This window comes from Culex quinquefasciatus, chromosome 1, assembly GCF_015732765.1.
Source record: "Culex quinquefasciatus strain JHB chromosome 1, VPISU_Cqui_1.0_pri_paternal, whole genome shotgun sequence".
NCBI lineage: Eukaryota > Metazoa > Arthropoda > Insecta > Diptera > Culicidae > Culex > Culex quinquefasciatus.
This window is the reverse complement of record NC_051861.1, coordinates 56367611-56389364: the sequence shown is the minus strand read 5'-3', so window position 1 is coordinate 56389364 and position 21754 is coordinate 56367611.

Here is a 21754-nt window from a genome sequence, read left to right as displayed (position 1 = left end):
ATATTGGAAAGTTATACACCAAATTGTTGGAAATAATTTTTCCCATCCGAATCCGGCATAAGTTTTATCAAAATGTTGATTATGAAGGAAAAACATATTTTTCAAAAATCAAAGGTTTACGCTATTTGTTCACATGTGGCGACACGTGTCTTTTAGCTTTGCTGCAAATTCTCTATTGGAAAGTTGTACACCAAACTGTTGGAAATAATTTTTCTCACCCGAATCCGGCATAAGTTTTGTAAAAGTGTTGAATCTGAAGTAAAAAACACATTTTTTCAAAAAATCATAGGTTTACGCTATTTGTTCATAGGTGGCGACATGTGACTTTTAGCTTTGCTGCAAATTCTCTATACAAAACAAATTGGAGATTGCGTTTGGTTGATTGAAAGTTTTTGGAACCTAGTCATGACACTGTTAAAAAGTTTTTAGAGTTGTGGCAAGGTGAGTAAGCAATAAATCAACTGAATTGTGACATTGTGTGTGCAAAACAAATGAATGAAATAAAATGATCTTGAAACGATCGTAAATTTGCAACACTTTGTAGATGTATAGAATCTCAAATATAAACTTAAGAACTTGTTGAAACACTTGTAAAACCCACAAAATAGTTTGTTTTTTTATTGTGAAAGCTGATCAAATGATCGTAAAATCACTTCACTAATTTCACTTTACTTACCTTTTTTCGCATAAAATCCTCATAATAACATACATAACCTGAAAAAGAACCACATCCCTGTGTAGTAAACACTGAACAGACCCTTTTAATTTATCCCCGTGCAGCCATTTTGAAAATGGAAACTGCGCTCGTCGTCAAAAAGACCATCTGCTGCAAAATTCCAAACCAGACTGAAGACTCAAAATAAATCCCGACGCACGAATGTCACTCAACTCTCAACACGATCGTTCCAAGAGCGCACACATACTCACGGCTCTCTCATTACGTCTCTCCAGCGCCACGCACTCTCCACTCAAAAATATTCACGTTGAAGTTACGTGAAAAGCTATGTGGTATTTTTCCACTACAGTTTTCACGTAACTTCTACGAGGTGACGCTGGTAGAAACGAAATTTTCTTGGGCAGATCATTTCACGTTGAATCTACGTGTTTGACACATAACAGCTAAATAATTATTTTTATGAATCTTACGTGTTTATTTTAATGAATGTTATAGGAAATTTCTAGTTTTTGTTTTATAGGAAATTTTTATTCAAGATTAGCCTATTTTTTCGAATCAAACAAAAAAGAAATGCAGTTCAAAATTGTAACATGTTTTATTTGTTCATTTAAAACATAATTCTAAAGTCACTATTCACTGGTTTCGGTTCGGGTTTGGGTAAATTGCTGCTGGTCCTTCTGAACCCCATCATCAATCTGGAACAGTGAGTCTTCGAGCATAGTCGCTGCCAACAAAGATCGCCTGTCGAAATATTCACGCCAGAGCCCTGCCTCGAAGATGAGCTTGACCGTGGTTTTCTCGCCGAGAATCTCCGAGTAATCGAGTCCGTTGGCCACACGCAGAACCGCCACCGTACAACAAACTTGCCAGGCCGAAGAAGAGAGCAGCAAGAAACACGACATCTACGCCGAAACAAAGACTCCTGGTAGCAGAACTACAGAATGATTAACACCTTCAGATTTCATGATTGCCAGAGATGGTCTTCCGGGATCTCGATGGGTAGGTTCTCATCCTTCGCCGGAAAAAGCGGTTCCACCGGTTTCGCAGAAGGATGATCACTTATCAGTTTGGCGACGAAGCTTGCTGTGGCAATCCGGATGTGACTATCAGGACACCAAGCAAGCTGGTTCAACCTCTGAAACAAAGAAATAATTGATTATAAAGAAAACAACTCAAAATAAATTGAACATACCATTTGATAAATTTTCAACATCATTTTCTGAACACAAGTTCTGCAGCAGGTCTTTACCATTTGCCATCGTTTTTCACACTAGAATAATCACGTAGAAACTGGTACGAATGGAGCGCTCAAAGAAAAACAGTCTCGTTAGAATTACATTTCAAAACACATAAAAGCTACATGAAAAACCTAGTGGAAAAATACTATAAGGATTTTCACGTAACTTCAACGTGAATTTTTTTGCCGGTACACTTTCACATTATTTTTACGTGTGTCACGTAAAACGGGTCTATGGAGGGGAAAATTGGGGTTACGTGATTTTTCACGTAGCATCAACGTGTGGATTATTTTGAGTGTCTTTTCATTACCAGCGCTGCACGTTGCGCAGACAAACTCAACCTCGGCGGCGGACTCACACACATACAATCACACATGCTTTGCTGGCCCATTACATGATATACGAAGATTCTCTCGCTTCGTGTGCGTCGTCGTTGGCGTTCAGCAACCAAACCACAATCGAATTTCGGTTCTAACATTTTAAATGGTCATAGCTTATTTCCAATACTTATTTATCCAAGTATTAATTTAATCAATAAAATATTTTTGCAAATATTTATTACTCAGTCTTATTCTCTACATTATCCCCTTCTCTACTCTTTGTTTCCTGTTTCCTTTCTTCGATTCGTTTTGAATTAGAATTATTCCAATCTGATGTGTCAAGAATTCGTATGTTGTTTGAAATTTTCTTCTAAACTCTTGGCTTACAGATAATAGTTAAACTATTCATGATTTATAAAATGATGTCTCTGTTATTTTGAATAATTTCTCAAATCTTATTTTTTGTGGTAGCAAAAGGTATTAATTTTATAGGTATCCTTGTTAAAATATTCAAAAGGTCACTGCTAATGTATGCACTGCAATTATTATTTCCAAACCCACGCGTTTGCGTGCTCTTACTTTTATGTTTTTTACATGCATGCTGTTGCCATAACTTAACTTTTCTTTTTTTAATTTTCTCTCGTTGTACAACATATGTAACAACACTCGACCTCATTTGTGTTTAACAAGGTGTTTAATGTTTTTTTCCAAATTCGCTCTTTGTGACGCACCAAGCTTTTCTATATTCCACATTTGATGATGCTCTGCAGGCTATCGTTTTTATATCATTTATCTTAAAAATTACTAAAATTCTCAAATTTAAAGCTTTTTTTAATTACTTTTTAAATTCAGTTTTTATATTTTATTTGAATTTCTTGAATTTTTCTTTTAACTGACTCTTAACATTTATACAATTAATCTTCTTTACTATATTTCTTCCAGTAGTAGTTTTTTTTTTATTTTCCTTAGAATTCAGATGTATACGTTCGTAAGACATTTAACTATCCAGGTATCCAGCCTATTGTACATCATATTTTACTTAAAATTATTAGAAATCGTCAGTTTTCTTCGCTTCTACTCTTATTTTTCTCATTCTGTCTGACTTTGATTATCTGATGTTTTAGTCACATTGTGGATCATTATGTTGTAATAATGATTTCTAGATTTTACTTTTATTTTTTTTCTTGAATTAGTTTAAAAAATTCTTAAGGTTTAATTTAAAATCATTGAGTATATTACTTTTTTTCCGTTTCACACGAAATCAATGCAATGATCAATTATATGCTTGCCAAGCTACTTGCCAAGTTTCTTGAATATTCTCCTCAAAATTCTTTCAAATTATTTCACTCTTTCACTTTCTGCTTTTTTCCGAGGATTCAGTTTGCTGACCAAACATGGCAAAAATAGAACTAACAGAAATGTTCACATCTATCCAAAATTATTTTGTTACTTATTTCTTTGGTAAAAATATTTTTATTTTATTTCCTTCAGATATTCAGTTCAGAAACTTCTAAATTAATCACCAATCACTTAATTTCAAATAATTTTGCTCACTTATTTCTTAATGAAAAATGAAAACCTCTTTTCATCCAGGAATTCATATATAATCAATTGCTAAAATGTAGACTTTCAAACTCTAGTCTTTTTTGATTACACTTTTCTTAAACTGTCATAATTTTTTTAGTATCATACCAAATAATTTCTTTTCCTGACAGAAAGAAAAAATCGGTTAAGAACCTTCTAAGATTATCTCAAATTGTTATAAACTATTTGGTCTTTTTTTTCACTTAATTTCAAATAATTTTGCTCACTTATTTTCTGATGAAAAAATCAATTCCGCTTTTTCATCCAGGAATTCATATACAATCAATTCTAAAAATGTAGACTTTCGAACCCTTGTATTTTTTTTTTATTTTTTTAAAGACACGTAGACTTATGCTCAAACTTTGAGTGTCGATTTCAAAATATCCGTCGATTTGAAAACCACCTTCTCTTTTATTTTCTCCTTGAACGAACAGAAACCTTCAAGACATTAAAAAATTCTCATTTCTTCCCATATTAATGAATAACCCTTTGTTTCCATCCAGGTATTTCGTTCAGGAACTTCCGAAATCATTAAAATTTATTATAATTTGTTCAATTCCAAACTTGATTAAACCACGGACGTCCGTGATTAAACTATCACATAGACTTCCAAGCTGAAACTTATTACAATTCTCCTGAAACTGTCACTTCTTTCATCCGGCAATTCAGTGTGGTGATCAAATATAAGGCGTTTATGCCTTCGATCCACCGCCACCTGTCATTTTTCTCCACTCAAAGTTTCAAAGTCATTTAAAATTGTTCCTCTCTTTTTTTTTCTTTTTTTTTTGTTACTCTACCAAAATCTTTGAGAACACATATAATCGTTTCAAGGCTTATTTTGTTACTTATTTCTTTGGTAAAAATATTTTTATTTTATTTCCTTCAGATATTCAGTTCAGAAACTTCTAAATTAATCACCAATCACTTAATTTCAAATAATTTTGCTCACTTATTTCTTAATGAAAAATGAAAACCTCTTTTTCATCCAGGAATTCATATATAATCAATTGCTAAAATGTAGACTTTCAAACTCTAGTCTTTTTTGATTACACTTTTCTTAAACTGTCATAATTTTTTTAGTATCATACCAAATAATTTCTTTTCCTGACAGAAAGAAAAAATCGGTTAAGAACCTTCTAAGATTATCTCAAATTGTTATAAACTATTTGGTCTTTTTTTTCACTTAATTTCAAATAATTTTGCTCACTTATTTTCTGATGAAAAAATCAATTCCGCTTTTTCATCCAGGAATTCATATACAATCAATTCTAAAAATGTAGACTTTCGAACCCTTGTATTTTTTTTGCATTATTTTTTTTTAAGACACGTAGACTTATGCTCAAACTTTGAGTGTCGATTTCAAAATATCCGTCGATTTGAAAACCACCTTCTCTTTTATTTTCTCCTTGAACGAACAGAAACCTTCAAGACATTAAAAAAATTCTCATTTCTTCCCATATTAATGAATAACCCCTTTGTTTCCATCCAGGTATTTCGTTCAGGAACTTCCGAAATCATTAAAATTTATTATAATTTGTTCAATTCCAAACTTGATTAAACCACGGACGTCCGTGATTAAACTATCACATAGACTTCCAAGCTGAAACTTATTACAATTCTCCTGAAACTGTCACTTCTTTCATCCGGCAATTCAGTGTGGTGATCAAATATAAGGCGTTTATGCCTTCGATCCACCGCCACCTGTCATTTTTCTCCACTCAAAGTTTCAAAGTCATTTAAAATTGTTCCTCTCTTTTTTTCTTTTTTTTTGTTACTCTACCAAAATCTTTGAGAACACATATAATCGTTTCAAGGCTAAATCTCCACATTCACACCCACATCATTCGGATTTTGTCTTTATTCCGTCCAATTTGTACCTCTTTTTTTGTTTGTAAACAACTTATTTTGCACAACTAATTCTTTCTTTTCCTATTAAGCTATTTATCGATGAAAACTCTTTTTAGGAACTGGAACTGAACACCAAGTCCTGATATACCGATGGATCAACGATGGAATTAGATGCCATTCTCCTAATTCCTCTTTTACCATTTGGTACCAATGGTCACCAGATGCTTTCAAACCCACCTTCTTTTTCCATTTTCTCCCTAAACTGTCAGAAAAAAATCAAATTTTTTCAAACCAGTTTACCCTTTTCTTTCCTAGTTAAAATTACTTTTAATGTCTAGACACTTAAGTTCAGAAACTTCCAAATTTATTCCACTTTTTTTACAGTATAACACTTTATTCAATTTTCTATTCTTACATGATTTGACCATCTAACATAGAGTCTGTAGATTTCCAAGATAAAGGTTTTACATTTCTTCTTAAACTTGCAGAAATTTTCAGAACCTTTCCTTATTTTGGTCGTTTTATTTTCTTTTTTAAAGGATACAATTCAGAAACTTCCGAATCATCCCAATTACATTTTTTGCTCTTTTTAACAAAAAAACTGTACTTAAATTTTCTCTCATCAATTCAATTATCACAAAAATCATCTTTAACTATTTTTGGAGTTAATATTAAAGCTTCTCATCAGTTAGGGTGGCAAAATTCACTTCTATTTGCGCTTACTTAACAAATTTAAGAAGTGTAGATTTCAAACTATCCTCTTTTCAATTCTCTCTATAACTTAGAGATCCTTTTATAATAACTCCTTCAACGTCTTTCTTCTTTTTTGTTCTTTAAAAAATACCGTTGCTTTTTTTCATAGCAGATCAACTCAATTATCAAATAATTTCATCATAAACAATCATAAATTTTCGAGATTATTCGAAATTATCCAGTTGCAGTTATGCAGTTCAATGATAAAATATAAGGCGAACAGGTGTTCACTCTACCGTTTCTCATATTTTCTCTATAAACTGACAGATATTTTAAATAATTCCAAATTCTGTTGCTGTTTTTTCCCCTTCAGAAAAAATCACCTCTTTTTATGAAATACCTTTGAATTCAGTGCAGTGATCAACTATAAGGCGTGTTGGCCTTAAAGCCACCGCCATTTTTTTATCTTCTCTTAATTGATTATTTCTTTTCCTTTTTTTAAATACCTTTGAATTCAGTGCAGTGTTGGCCTTAAAGCCACCCCCATTATATATCCTCCCTCAATTGTTTAATTCTTTCAAAGATATTTCCAATTTTCCTCTCTCTTTCTCTCTCTCTCTCTCTCTCTCTCTCTATCTCTCTCTCTCTCCGGAATCACATGTAATCGTGTAGATTTCAAATCTATAATCTTCACATTATCTCTCTAAACGGAATGTTTATTTTAATCGTCGCAACTTATTCCACTTTTCCATTTTCTTCTTGAAAATAAAACTTTCATTCAGAAATTCTCACCAATGGTCAACATATTCATCCACGCTTAAATTGGAAAACTCTTCTAGTCTTTGCTCAATCACCATGTTGGGTTTGTTTTTCAGTCCATTTCATAAACAACTCGTTGAGGCATTCGTCAAGTTTTTCATTGAACAGTTGAGGCTTTCGTCAACTTTTTTCCTTCTAATATTTTTTTGTACAGTTGAGGCATTCGTCAACTGTCTTTTCTTGTTTTCTTCTTCTTTTTTTTAACAGTTGAGGCGTTCGTCAACTGTAAACCTTTTTTATTATTATTTTGTCCAGTTGAGGCATTCGTCAACTGTCTCTGTAGCTTCATAACTCTGGCTCATTTTTTAAAACCTTCTCCAAACTTACCCACCAACTGCGCCATGTAGTAAACACTGAACAGACCCTTTTAATTTATCCCCGTGCAGCCATTTTGAAAATGGAAACTGCGCTCGTCGTCAAAAAGACCATCTGCTGCAAAATTCCAAACCAGACTGAAGACTCAAAATAAATCCCGACGCACGAATGTCACTCAACTCTCAACACGATCGTTCCAAGAGCGCACACATACTCACGGCTCTCTCATTACGTCTCTCCAGCGCCACGCACTCTCTTTCATTACCAGCGCTGCACGTTGCGCAGACAAACTCAACCTCGGCGGCGGACTCACACTCATACAATCACACATGCTTTGCTGGCCCATTACATGATATACGAAGATTCTCTCGCTTCGTGTGCGTCGTCGTTGGCGTTCAGCAACCAAACCACAATCGAATTTCGGTTCTAACATTTTAAATGGTCATAGCTTATTTCCAATACTTATTTATCCAAGTATTAATTTAATCAATAAAATATTTTTGCAAATATTTATTACCCAGTCTTATTCTCTACACCCTGAAAAAGAACCACTCATAAAATAAACAAGAATAGCAGCTTTTGGACAAAACTTTTCTTTGAAATGATCTAAGGGCTCACTAATCGATTGATGATCAACAAATATTGATAGTTAAAGCCCAAAAGTGCCCAAAACTTGAATATTTTAGGACTGAATCTTAGAAAACCCACCACGTTTGTCTAGAATCACTTTTAATTTGTTTTGATCTGGTTTGCCAGATCGATCGTTCGGCATAATTCGCACATACACAGATGAGGAATGATAACAGTATCAGTGAATGAAGTACTAGATCGGTAGCGCACTTTTCGACAATGCATCGCGCCGCGCGTGAATCGTTGGTAGTTTGAAATTTGTAAATATTTTTTGTAAACAATCCGGATTTAGTAGTTTGATTATTTGTTATTTATTTGCATGCTTTGAAAAATGATAAAATCCAATAAAAATTTGCATGCGTAGAGTTGAAAACATTGTCAGACTTTTCTTTAGTCTTGACTTGTATATATAATTTTAATGTGTAAATATTTTGTGTTGTAATTTTTGTAAATATTTATTACCACTTTTAATTTGTGTCTCAACGATATTGGAAGTAGCACAGTGTTTGAATTGCTGGAGGCTAGAGTTGTATAAACGTTGAAGGCCAGTAAAAAGCTACGGCTTCTAAACAGAACGGAGTTGGTTTCGATCGACGATGATGTCTTATGACCCCAATTCAAGCCCACACTGTATGAAATGTTTCTTGACCTTGGCTCATTAGGCCGATGCAAATATTCAAAAAAGTTTTTGTCCCTCGGCCCTGGCCGAGGTCAAGGGGGGGGGCAAAAAAATAAAAAAATATAAAAATTTAAATAACAAGCCATAGTCTACACATTTAAATGATAAATGTGTTTTAAAATGCATTTTACACTTGTTCAGTTGTTTTGCAATCATTAGTTTTCAAATAATCTAAGATCTGACAAAAACAAAAATTGTATCGAAAAAAAAGATTTTGCATCGAAAATTTTCAAAAAATCTTAAGATTTTTTAATAAACCCAAACATGCTAAAAATGATTTAAAACGGAGAAGAATGTATTTTAATTTGATTTCAGCTGGTTGCACTTGAATTTTCATTGAAATTTTGAAGTTTATTGTAAAAATATTTTTTTTGCCCCCTGATTTTTCGGGCCAATTTTGAAGGGGGGGGTGACAAAAACTTTTAAAAATATTTGTACCAGCCTTAACAGACTTAGTAAGATCCAGAATGGTTTTTATAAAGCTAGCAACTTACAGCATGTAAAAGAATAAAAGATCTTTGCAAGTTGGACTAGTTATTAGTTTTGGGTTCAGAGAGACGTGGCAGTTTATTACATGTAGTGTGTAAAAAAACTTGCTAACTCTCTTCGCAATTTTTTTAACCGCAATTTTTTTAACCCGAGCCGGGGAGAGTGTAACCAGTGTGTCTGTAGTGTTCGATATCAGTGTGACTCGTCGCGTATTTGTGTAAATGTAGTGCCAAGCGATGTTCGTGGTTGTCGACGGAAAGCTACCTGGACGTCTCCCAGAACGACCAGTCCCACGCAGTGCGTTGCTGCCGCTAGCCACCACCAGATGTCGTCGTGGAAAACATCGCACGAGAGATCAGCAGGGGGTGGCGAAAGAGGGCGAAAAGAGAGGAAAGTTGGCAGGTTCGGATCAGGGGGGTTCAGGACGAAGTGGCCAAGATTGCGCGATCATTAAGTTCGGTGTTGTACGACGAAGGAGGCTGTCGTGAATCGCAGCCGAAACCGAAGGCCGTGTCAGGAAGTGCCCGGAACCGTGCTACGTTCCGTGGAAAGTGAAGAGCAGGAGCTGCTCGAGATTTGGACATCCCAGGACCTCTCGGGTTTACCCCAAGTTTCCTCCGTGAAACCCCGTTGGTTTCTGCCCTTACCATATCCGGCCCGGCAGACCAACCCCGAAACCACCAACCGTCAACCCGTTGGTCGGTGCGTCGCCAAGCCGCCACGTGACCTCCGTGCCCTAAACCCGGATAATCCCGACGGAGGCGCTGCCTCGTCGAAGCCTGCAGCACCGTTACACGCGCAGGAAGGACACGGACGGCTGGCGATAGGTCCGAGAAGCAGCAGCAGAAGTCGGAGGGTCCATCCGAAGACCGAGAAGCCACTCCCGTTGGCGTACTGCAGGAGGAGCTCGACGGTCATCCGGACGGAAAAACGACGACCGAAGTGCAGATCGGGGCCCCGCAGCAGATCATCGGTGCACAAGGAAGTAGGAAGAAGGATCGTGTGAGGTAGGATGATGGAAGTAAGGAAGTGGGAAAGGAGACGTGCTAGTGAGTAGGAAGGAAGTGCCCAATAAACCGTCGACAGAACCCCGTGAATAAACGTAGTTTATTGCGAGTGTCAAACGAAAAAGTGACCAACCACTGGGGGTTGAGTGTATGACCAACTATCACTCCAAAGCTAAAATTTGATTCGTTAGAAAACCAGGTTGCCAGCTCTGAAACACAAAACGAACACATTTAATTGGTTTACGTTATATTTATTGAAATTATCTTTTAATGACTAAATTTTCCGTTATATCTTTTATGACACCAATATTTATTCGCTGCAATAAAAAGAAAGAAAAAAGAAATCATAACATATACAATAGGGTGACAATAAAAAAAATCAACATCAGGGATACCCTCTGCTTCGATTCCTTAGGCAAGTATAAGCAAGTATAAGGAATCGAAGTATCTGTGCAAATTTTGAGCCATATCTGTTAAGGTTAAGGGGTCGCTTTTTATCGTTGAAATTTGGGGAAAAACGCAAAAATGTATGCAGAAAAACATCGTTTCAGTATTTTTCTGCTTGGTGGCGCGGGGTCGCCTAAAATTGTCAAGTGTCAGATTCTTGTAGGAAATTTAATTTCCTAAAACTTTGTCGAAGGGTGCAAAACGATCCGAGTTGATCCTGGTTTTTGGAGTATTTTCTTATATACTTTCTATATACCACTTTTTTTTCAAGTATATAAGCCAATTTCTTTTCATCACATTGCTAATTACTCATCAGGATCAACTCGGATCTCTTGCACCCTTCGACAAAGTTGTAGGAAACTAAATTTTCTACAAGAATCTCACATTTGGACAATTGGGTACTAAAGCACTATGTCAATTTTTATGTACAACGGTAAAAAACACGATTAAAAACCATTTCTGATCACTTTTTTTTCATTTTAATGCAAATTTTTTTTTTGACAAGGCAACATTTTTTCGATGGATCAACTATGGTCCCCTTGGAACGAGCTGTCAAGTAGGAGCTTTTCTGTCAAGAAGGACCGCGGGGTTAATTTTTCGAAATTGATTTAAAAATCCATTTTAAACTCTTTGTAATCGTACAAAGGGTCATTTTACTCAGAAAAATAAGCTTTATCGCTGTAAACAATAATATCAGCAATCTAAGCTTCATTTTTGGACCTGCCAAAATCCTGAAGACCCTACTATTTTTGGGACCTTTATTTGGACATTCACTTGCTATTTCACTGGTAAAAGTAGTACTTTTTGAACCAAAAACTTTATTTCAAATCTATCCAAAGTTTGTGTACATCCGTAAGAAAAGTGTTCCGGATTTTTCTGGATTTGAAGGGTCAATGTTTTTCTTTTAAAAAATGAAATAAAACGAAAAAAAAATACCGTTGGTCAATACATCAATCTAAAGATTATAAGAAAAGCTTTCACCTGAAGGTAAAGGCAAATTATTATGTTCATCTATCCATTTTCTATGATTTTTAGAACATCGGCCGATCTGTAAACCGTTCCGAATACGTGGGATGACTGTACCAGTAGGGGACTATATATAAACCACGTAGACACTTTTTTGGTGATCTCAAACTCCCCCCCCCCCAATCGTGGACAATTTCCATACAAATAAAAACTTTTTTGTATGGAGCGATGGACAATCGTAAACCCACAAAAACAGCATGATTCGAAAAAAAAAGTTGTTCGATCGGGCTCAAAATTTTTCGGGGTTCCTTTGCCGAAATAAGGGTTTGTTCAAATATTACGTCCAGTGATTTTCGGGATTCCAGACCCCCCCTCCCCCTGTCACGCACTTTTCCTATACCTTTAACATGGGCTGTCACAAACCCCAGACCCCCCCCCTATTCATGGACGTAATTTTTGAACGAACCCTAATAAGACCCGTATTTTTTTGTTTGGCCATTAGGGTGACCAACGCCATTTTAGGGTGGTCCGAAAAATGGAAATTTTCGTCGATTTTCGTGAAAACACATTTTTAATAAAATCATGACTCCGCACCTGGGTGCTGAAAAGACAGAATGCGTAACGTGATTTTCGAATGCTCCTCACTACTCCTCACTAATACAACTGCACTACAGCTGTAAACATAAACAAAGTAGAAGGCTATGTTCAAGCTCAAGCGTGACATTTTTTTTGCTGCTGAAGTGACTTGTTTTGAAACATTTTGGATCTGTTGATGTTAGACTTTTCGCTTACAAAATTAAGTACTTCGCGCGTGTTTTGTTCATACACTAAACGAGGGCAGTCAAAAGAGGCCTTTTTGTTTTCCACGTGACGAAAAATTGCGTCAGAAGTGGGTGGAATTTAGTGAATCGTAAGAACCTACAAATGGCACTTTTAAACCATTTCTGCCAAAATTCGGAACCTTGACCGATTTTGGATGTCTTGGCCGCAAATGAAAGGTTAGAATGTCTACTTTGCGATTCCAACTGGCACTGTGGCCACCGGGAACCTGCTACAACCGAAAAAAGTCCTTTTTTGAGGCCCCGACTTTGAGGACCTGTAACTCCGGAACGATAACACATAGCGGTTTGCTTCCAGTTGCATTTGACGGGTAATAACCTCAACTTTAAGCTCCCGTAGAGATGATTTGTCAAAAGTGGACACCGGTTCCGTTAACCCGGAACATCCGAAAAACATGATTTTTTCAGGTTTTGTTATAAAATCAACACATTAGTCAATTTTTTCAATCGGATTTTTTGTAAATCATTACATATGTACACTACATACTACCCCTGACTGTTTGGGATCGTTCCGGGAAACTGTGGCCAATCCGGAACCGGTTCCAGGGTACCACCAAAACGGTTCCAATAATGGTATCGCTAGAAACCCGTCATGTTGCATATCAAACTTCATGAAATTGAAAATTATGACCATCTGAGTTCATGCCGATATCCTCTGACTCAACCTGGTCATGCTGGAACCGGTTACCGGTGGCCAGTGGGGGACACTTCCGGAGTATGCAGGGAAGCATATCATGCGACATATCAAACTTCATGAAATAGAAAATTATGACCATCTGAGGTCATACCGATAACCTCTGACCCAACCTGGTCACTCCGGAACCGGTTACCGGTGGCCACTGGGGGACAATTCCGGAGTATGCAAGGAAGCATATTATGCGACATATCAAACGTCATGAAATAGAAAATAATGACCACCTAAGGTCTTGCCAATATCCTATGACCCAACCTGGTCACGCCGGAACCGGTTACCGGTGGACACGGGGGGACACTTCCGGAGTATGTAAAGAACCCTGCCATGCGACGTATCAAACTTCATGAAATTGAAAATTATGACCATCTGAGGTCATGCCAATATCCTCTGACCCAACCTGGTCGCTCCGGAACCGGTTACCAGTGGACACTGGGGGACAATTCCGGAGTATGCAAGGAAGCATATCATGCGACATATCAAACTTCATGAAATTGAAAATTATGACCATCTGAGGTCATGCCAATATCCTCTGACCCAACTTGGTCACTCCGGAACCGGTTACCGGCGGCCACTGGGGGACACTTCCGGAGTATGCAAAAAACCCTACCATGCGACGTATCAAAAGTCATGAAATAGAAAATTATGACCATCTAAGCTCATGCACATATCCTATGACCCAACTTGGTCACGCCGGAACCGGTTACCGGTGGACACGGGGGGACACTTCCGGAGTATGCAAGGAAGCATTTCATGCGACATATCAAACGTCATGAAATAGAAAATTATGACTATCTAAGGTCATGCCAATATCTTATGACCCAACCTGGTCACGCCGGAACCGGTTACCGGTGGCCAGTGGGGGACACTTCCGGAGTATGCAAAGAACCCTACCATGCGAAGTATCAAACGTCATGCCAATATCCTCTGACCCAACCTGGTCACTCCGAAACCGGTTACCGGTGGCCACTGGGGGACACTTCCGGAGTATGCAAAGAACCCTACCATGCGACGTATCAAAAGTCATGAAATAGAAAATTATGACCATCTAAGCTCATGCACATATCCTATGACCCAACCTGGTCACGCCGGAACCGGTTACCGGTGGACACGGGGGGACACTTCCGGAGTATGCAAAGAACCCTGCCATGCGACGTATCAAACTTCATGAAATTGAAAATTATGACCATCTGAGGTCATGCCAATATCCTCTAACCCAACTTGGTCACTCCGGAACCGGTTACCGGTGGCCACTGGGGGACACTTCCGGAGTATGCAAAGAACCCTACCATGCGACGTATCAAAAGTCATGAAATAGAAAATTATGACCATCTAAGCTCATGCACATATCCTATGACCCAACCTGGTCACGCCAGAACCAGTTACCGGTGGACACGGGGGGACACTTACGGAGTATGCAAGGAAGCATATCATGCGACATATCAAACTTCATGAAATAGAAAATTATGACCATCTAAGGTCACGCGGATATCCTCTGATCCAACCTGGTCACGCCGGAACCTGTGGCCACTGGGGGACACTTACGGAGTATGCAGAGAAGCATATCAAGCGACGTATCAAACTTCATGAATTTGAAAATTATAACCATCTTAGGCGGTGGTCACCAAAATGAGACCTGCGGGCCGTATGTGGCTTACCGAGGTCTTCTGTACGGCCTTCGGGATGGTTTTGAAATTATTTTGGAATCCGGCCCACTTTGCGTTCTCATATGAAGTTCGCTAGAGAAATCATGAACTAAGTTTCTTCAAAAAGAAAAAATAAGTTTTTTTTTATGACGAAATAACCATAATTGATTTCAGGTTTCTACAATATTTATAAGGTCGTGGGAAGTAATGAACTAGTGGTGCCTTATTTTCCTGAAGAATTTATAAAACGATTAAATTTCTAAATTTGGAAATAATAAATATGAAACATTCATTCCTTTAAAAATATAAAATTATGAATGTGATAGTGCGACAAAAACTTTGTATTATCTGAGAATCACGTTGCTAAGAGTACTAAGAATAAATAAATATCCAACAGTTCTAAACATCAGATCACTTACTGACTAAATCTTGTTAGAATTATTGAATTAAGAAATTATAAAATATGTATTCCGAGCTAATATTTTTTGGTTCAATTTTGTTATCCTAAAAAATCGACAGAACATAAAAATTCTATCCAAAATGAAACGAGAAGATTATAGGGGAAAGTGGGGCAAGTGTAACAAGCTAAGGAAATGCTCGTTATAACCCATCAAAAACGTTAAAAATTCTGTCGGATTTTTCATAATCATCTTATTCCAGGTCTTGACTAAGACTTTGATAGAAAAAGTTAAAAGAAAATCCTGTTTTTAATGTAAAAATTGATTTTGAAAATTTTGATTTTCCGTACGTTCTTCTCAACTAGTGGGGCAAGACGAACAACCCGTTGGGGCAAGAGGAACAATTCATGTAACAACATGTCAATTTGCTAACAAGTGAACTGTTATCACTTAGATACATCAGATTAGAATGTATTTGAAAAGTTTCTTTCATTTTTAGATTAAAAGATAATATTTTACTAAAAAAATGATCGTTTTTTACAAAAAAAAAAATTACTCAGATGAAAAAAAGGAAATTTTAAAAATATCACTATATTTTGCATGGACAATTTTTTTTAAAAATTGTTTATCAGTTTTTAAGTATTTTTATGTATTTTTTCCCCAATAAAATATGTTGTTGCAGCAATTCGTAATTTTTTCCATACTAAAAATCCATATGGTACACTTGCCCCACCTGAACAAGATTTTTTAAACACTCTCAACAAAAATAACTAAAAGTTAAATCATACTTTATAAAAGGTGCAAGTCATTGGTAGGGACACTACTGATCTAGGAAAAATAGCATTTTGATAAAATGAGCCTTAAAACGAACCCTAAGCCTTATTTTGTACTTTCCAAATATTATAAGAAAACAAAGGTTTAGAGAAAAACTTAATTAAATCTTACGCCCCGTGGCGTGTACGTCGTTTTGGCGGATATGTAGTAGTAGTAGTAGTTAATTGCATTGCTAGCAACAATTCCTCATACTGGAAATAATCAAAATTGCAAAAATCACGGACTTTCGAGCGATTGTTCCTCTTGCCCCACCTTCCCGTACTTCGTACGAAAAGATCTTAAAAAATTTCCAAATCAATGAAAAAACATTTTTATATCTTGTTCAATAATACAAATTTTTCGAAGCATAATAAACTTCTAAATTTCAATAATTTGATTTTTTCCTATAACATACGAATAATTAAAAACTTATTACTCTTACTTCAAAATTCACTCAAAAATCATTGAAAAAATAGCAAAACATTCAAAGCTTAAATAGAACAATCAAACCAAATGTGTACGCAAAACCAAGAAAATAGTTATCAACAAAACAAAGTTATTATAAATATAACAAAAAAATATATATTTTTAAGTGAAATATTGTCGAATTGTACAACAATTATATTTTAAAAACATGAAATATGATGAGAAAAATTTATGAAGAATGTTGAATTTTTATCAATTGATTATGTATAATTGGTGACAATTTCTAAGTTGTCAAAAATTTAGTTGTTTGTCAAAAATTCAATTTCAAACTATTGTACTCTACAACTTATTTTTTATTTATATTTTACATGTTGCCCGCGACTCTGGGGCAAATTTCCAAATTAGCCCGCGATGACCACTGATCTAAGGCCATGCCGATATCCTATGACCCAACTTGGTCACTCCGAAACCGGATACGGGTTGCCACTGGGGGACACTTCCGGAGGGTCTGTAAGTTAGGTAATTTTGGAAGGTTCAACTAAATTTATCTACTACAGAAAATTCAAACGGCCATCAATTAAATGGTTCCGGAATGGTAATCGGGCTCGGTTGTGTAGCTGCTAGTGTGATTGCGTCCACATTTCTTGTGACGAGTAATGTGTCATCACGCCTTCTATCGGATGGGGAAGTAGAACGTCGGTTCCAGCCTCAGTTGTTGTACGGTCATTTGATCATTCCAGTTTTCTCCCTGCTATAAGTACAATCAACACTCCAAACCAAGCCTGCTCCGGTGGTGTCGCTGGCGGTGGTTGGACTCCCAATCCAAAGGTCGTCAGTCCGAACCCTGGGATGGAAGGTTCCTTGGAAAATAAAAAGGATTTGGTGCTCTCCCCATTAAAACCTTTTAAATCTTAGGTTCGAGAAGAAACTTCAAACTTGGTTCTTTGCATGTTTCACAAATTTCCTCCATTCCCAACCCATTTTCGGTTCCAAATTAATCAGGATGGGCCGGAGGACATCGCCATCAGAAATTGTCTCCCAGTGGCCAGGTTGGATTGAATAACGTGGGCAAGACCTTTGGTGGTCATAATTCGCAATTTCATGAGGTTTGATATGTCACATGATATGCTTCCTTGCATACTCCGGAATTGTCCCCTAGTGGCTAGCGGCAACCGGATCTGGCGTAACCAGGTTGGGTCAAAAAATAGCGGCATGTCCTTAGATGGTCATTATTTACTATTTCATGAAGTTTGATATGTCGCATGATTTGCTTCCTGCATACTCCGGAAGTGTCCCCCAGTGGCTACCGGTAACCGGTTCCGGCGTGACCAGGTTGGGTCATAGGATATCGGTATGACCTCAGATAATCGTAATTTTCAATTTCATGAAGTTTGATATGTCGCATGATATGCTTCCCTGCATACCCCGGAAGTGTCCCCAGTGGCCACCGGTAACCGGTTCCGGCGTGACCAGGGTGAGTCAGAGGATATTGGCATGACCTCAGATGGTCATAATTTTCAATTTCATGAAGTTTGATATGTCGCATGATATGCTTCCTTGCATACTCCGGAATTGTCCCCCAGTGTCCACTGGTAACCGGTTCCGGAGCGACCAGGTTGGGTCAGAGGATATTGGCATGACCTCAGATGGTCATAATTTTCAATTTCATGAAGTTTCATACGTCGCATGGCAGGGTTCTTTGCATACTCCGGAAGTGTCCCCCCGTGTCCACCGGTAACCGGTTCCGGCGTGACCAGGTTGGGTCATAGGATATTGGCAAGACCTTAGGTGGTCATAATTTTCTATTTCATGACGTTTGATATGTCGCATAATATGCTTCCTTGCATACTCCGGAATTGTCCCACAGTGGCCACCGGTAACCGGTTCCGGAGTGACCAGGTTGGGTCAGAGGTTATCGGTATGACCTCAGATGGTCATAATTTTCAATTTCATGAAGTTTGATATGTCGCATGATATGCTTCCCTGCATACTCCGGAAGTGTCCCCCACTGCCCACCGGTAACCGGTTCCAGCATGACCAGGTTGAGTCAGAGGATATCGGCATGAACTCAGATGGTCATAATTTTCAATTTCATGAAGTTTGATATGCAACATGACGGGTTTCTAGCGATACCATTATTGGAACCGTTTTGGTGGTACCCTGGAACCGGTTCCGGATTGGCCACAGTTTCCCGGAACGATCCCAAACAGTCAGGGGTAGTATGTAGTGTGCGTATGTAATGTTTTACAAAAATCTGGTAGAAAAATTGACTAATGTGTTGATTTTATAACAAAAGCTGAAAAATCATGCTTTTCGGATGTTCCGGGTTAACAGAACCGGTGTCCACTTTTGACAAATAATCTCTACGGGAGCTTAAAGTTGAGGTTATTACCCGTCAAATGCAACTGGAAGCAACCCGCTATGTGTTATCGTTCCGGAGATACAGATCCTCAAAGTCGGGGCCTCAAAAAGGACTTTTTTCGGTTGTAGCAGGTTCCCGGTGGCCACAGTGCCCAAAACCGGTTCTGCCAGTTGGAATCGCAAAGTAGACATTCTAACCTTTCATTTGCGGCCAAGACATCCAAAATCGGTCAAGATTCCGAATTTTGGCAGCCAAGAACATTTCTGGGTCATATAGACCCGAGTACCATACTGCCCACCATTGAAAAAACGGCTAATATCCACTTTTGGCAAAAACGAGATATTAGCACCAGGTGGTAGAGGACGTTCCAACGCATATTCTGGAACTTAAATTTTGCTGAAATAGTGTTTAGACTTGGCTGCCGATGCGAAAAACCGAACGGCTAATATGCCACTCTTATGGGAAATTACCTTGACGGAGATTTTGTTTCAAACACTAAAACGCGTTTTTCTCGGAATACTTGATTTGGCATAATAGCCAAATTTTCAATTATGGGCAGCATAAGTGTATGTACGAAACGAAGACCATGGCCAGGTTAAAATACCTAGCCTAAGGTGAAGAGGTCAAATGTAGAGCCGTACCTTGGGTCCACGGCGCATTCATTTGACGCCCCTCTCAAATTTACAACCTTTTTTGTATATATTGACTTAAATGATAAGGACCTTATGTTTCATTAAAACTAACAACCCTAGTAACATTTTAGGTTTCAAGTAGGCCATAAAAGCTTATTTAGGCCGTATGAGGGTTTTCAGAACCATGATAAAACCTGTAAGTTTAAAAATGTTACTAGGGAACTAAATTAAAACCTAAAACGAAATAAACTAAAGAAATAAAAATGTGGATAATACCTGGGTGCTGTAATAGTGGTTCGCAAAACGGCCTCAATTTTGAACTGTCAAAGTGGAACCAATTTACTGTTCGCAAAAAGTAGAGAGTATTGTTATCGATCATTAAAAATTCTTTTTTTTTGCCAGAATAAAAATTTGTGGCTTTCAAGCACCTAAAGTTGAAGTCAAGAAATCTTAAGAAAGTTGAAGGCGAGATCGTCATTTTTTATAATTATTAATGGAAGTTGTTAATGGCGTCGATGCTGTTGTATCCATTCAGATGCTATTTTAATTTTTTGATTCCGTTTGGAAACCTACTGGTTTATTGAAAATCTTTTCTGTTTGTTTGATCAACACTCACAATTTTCCAGCAATTGTTTTTTAGAAAACTAGACAAAATAAAACACATACCACTGATTATAAAACAGCTAATTTACCAGTAAGAAAAAAGTCATGTCTGTGTTTGAACAGCCTGTAGATGTAGATGTAAACAAAGTGGGATCATTCAAAAATCACGTTACGCATTCTCTCTTTTCATCACCTAGATATTAAAAATAATATATACAACCTGGGTGCTGAATAGTGGTTCGCAAAACGGCCTCAATTTTGAACTGTCAAAGTGGAACCAATTTACTGTTCGCCAAAAGTAGAGAGTATTGTTATCGATTATTAAAAATTGTTTTTTTTTATCAAGAATAAAAAATGTGTGGCTATTGAGGAAGTTGAAGTTGAGTTGATGTCAAGAAATCTTAAGAAAGTTGAAGGCGAGAACGTCATAATTTAATAATTATGATTGGAAGTTGTTCATGGAGTCGATGCGATTGTATCCATCCAGAAGTTGTCATTATTGTTTGATTCGCCGCAGTTCTTCGTCACCCGTAAAAAAGAAAAATCTCTTCTTACCGATCGAAACGCAACAATTTGCCAGCAAAAATATCAAAAACTAGACAAAATAAAACACATACTGCTGATAATAAAACAGCTCATTTACTAGTAAGCAAAAAGTCATGCTTGTGCTTGAGCAGCCACCTACTTTGTAGATGTAAACAAAGTGGGATCATTCGAAAATCACGTTACGCATTCTCTCTATTCATCACCCAGGATAATACGACAAATTACTTGTTTAAGTAGAATTCAGTAATAAATTTAAGACTGATTATCAGCTGTGTATGTAGTTATAAAAGAGTGAGTAATACAAGGCATTGCTTAGTCAAAAACCAAAACAAAACTCACATTGATTTTTTTAAATGCTCTTTACACACAGAAAAAAATATTTCTGTAAATTTACATTATTTATCATGTACCAAAAGGTATCATGATAAATGATGTATATTTCCATTAGATCCATTGGAAATTTACATTAGATTCATTGGAAATTTACATTAGTTTTGAAAATTTACATTAGTTTTGGAATTTACATTAGTTTTGGAATTTACAGTATGTAAAAAAAGTATTTACACCCCTTGAGCACTATGCACATTTTGTGATGAAACATGTAAAGAATTTAAAGTTTGACAGGAACCTAGTACTACGTTTTGTTCAGAAACTCATGCCAAACATTTTGCTACAAACAGCTCATGAAAAGATGATTTCTATAAAAGTTATATAACAAATACTATTACGAAAATAAAAAGGTGCAAAAAAGTTTGTACACCTTTCGAAAAATTAACATAAATAATGTTATTTGTTGACAAATCACCATAAATCCAGTCTCCCAACTCCAAATAGGCATCCTTGACTGATTAAAAATGATTTGGATTGAATATAAAGTTTACTAACTACTTAGTATAAAAGTTTATATAACTCTGGAAATTCTATATAAAACTTATCTAAACTTAATTTTGCAAACTTTTAATTCAACTAAATGTCAATATATTACCATAGAATTGCTAAATAAACATTTTGGAGTGGGTATAACACCGTTTTGGGGTATTTGTATCGATAGAATAGATTTTCGTTGGAATTTCGTACCAACCCGGAA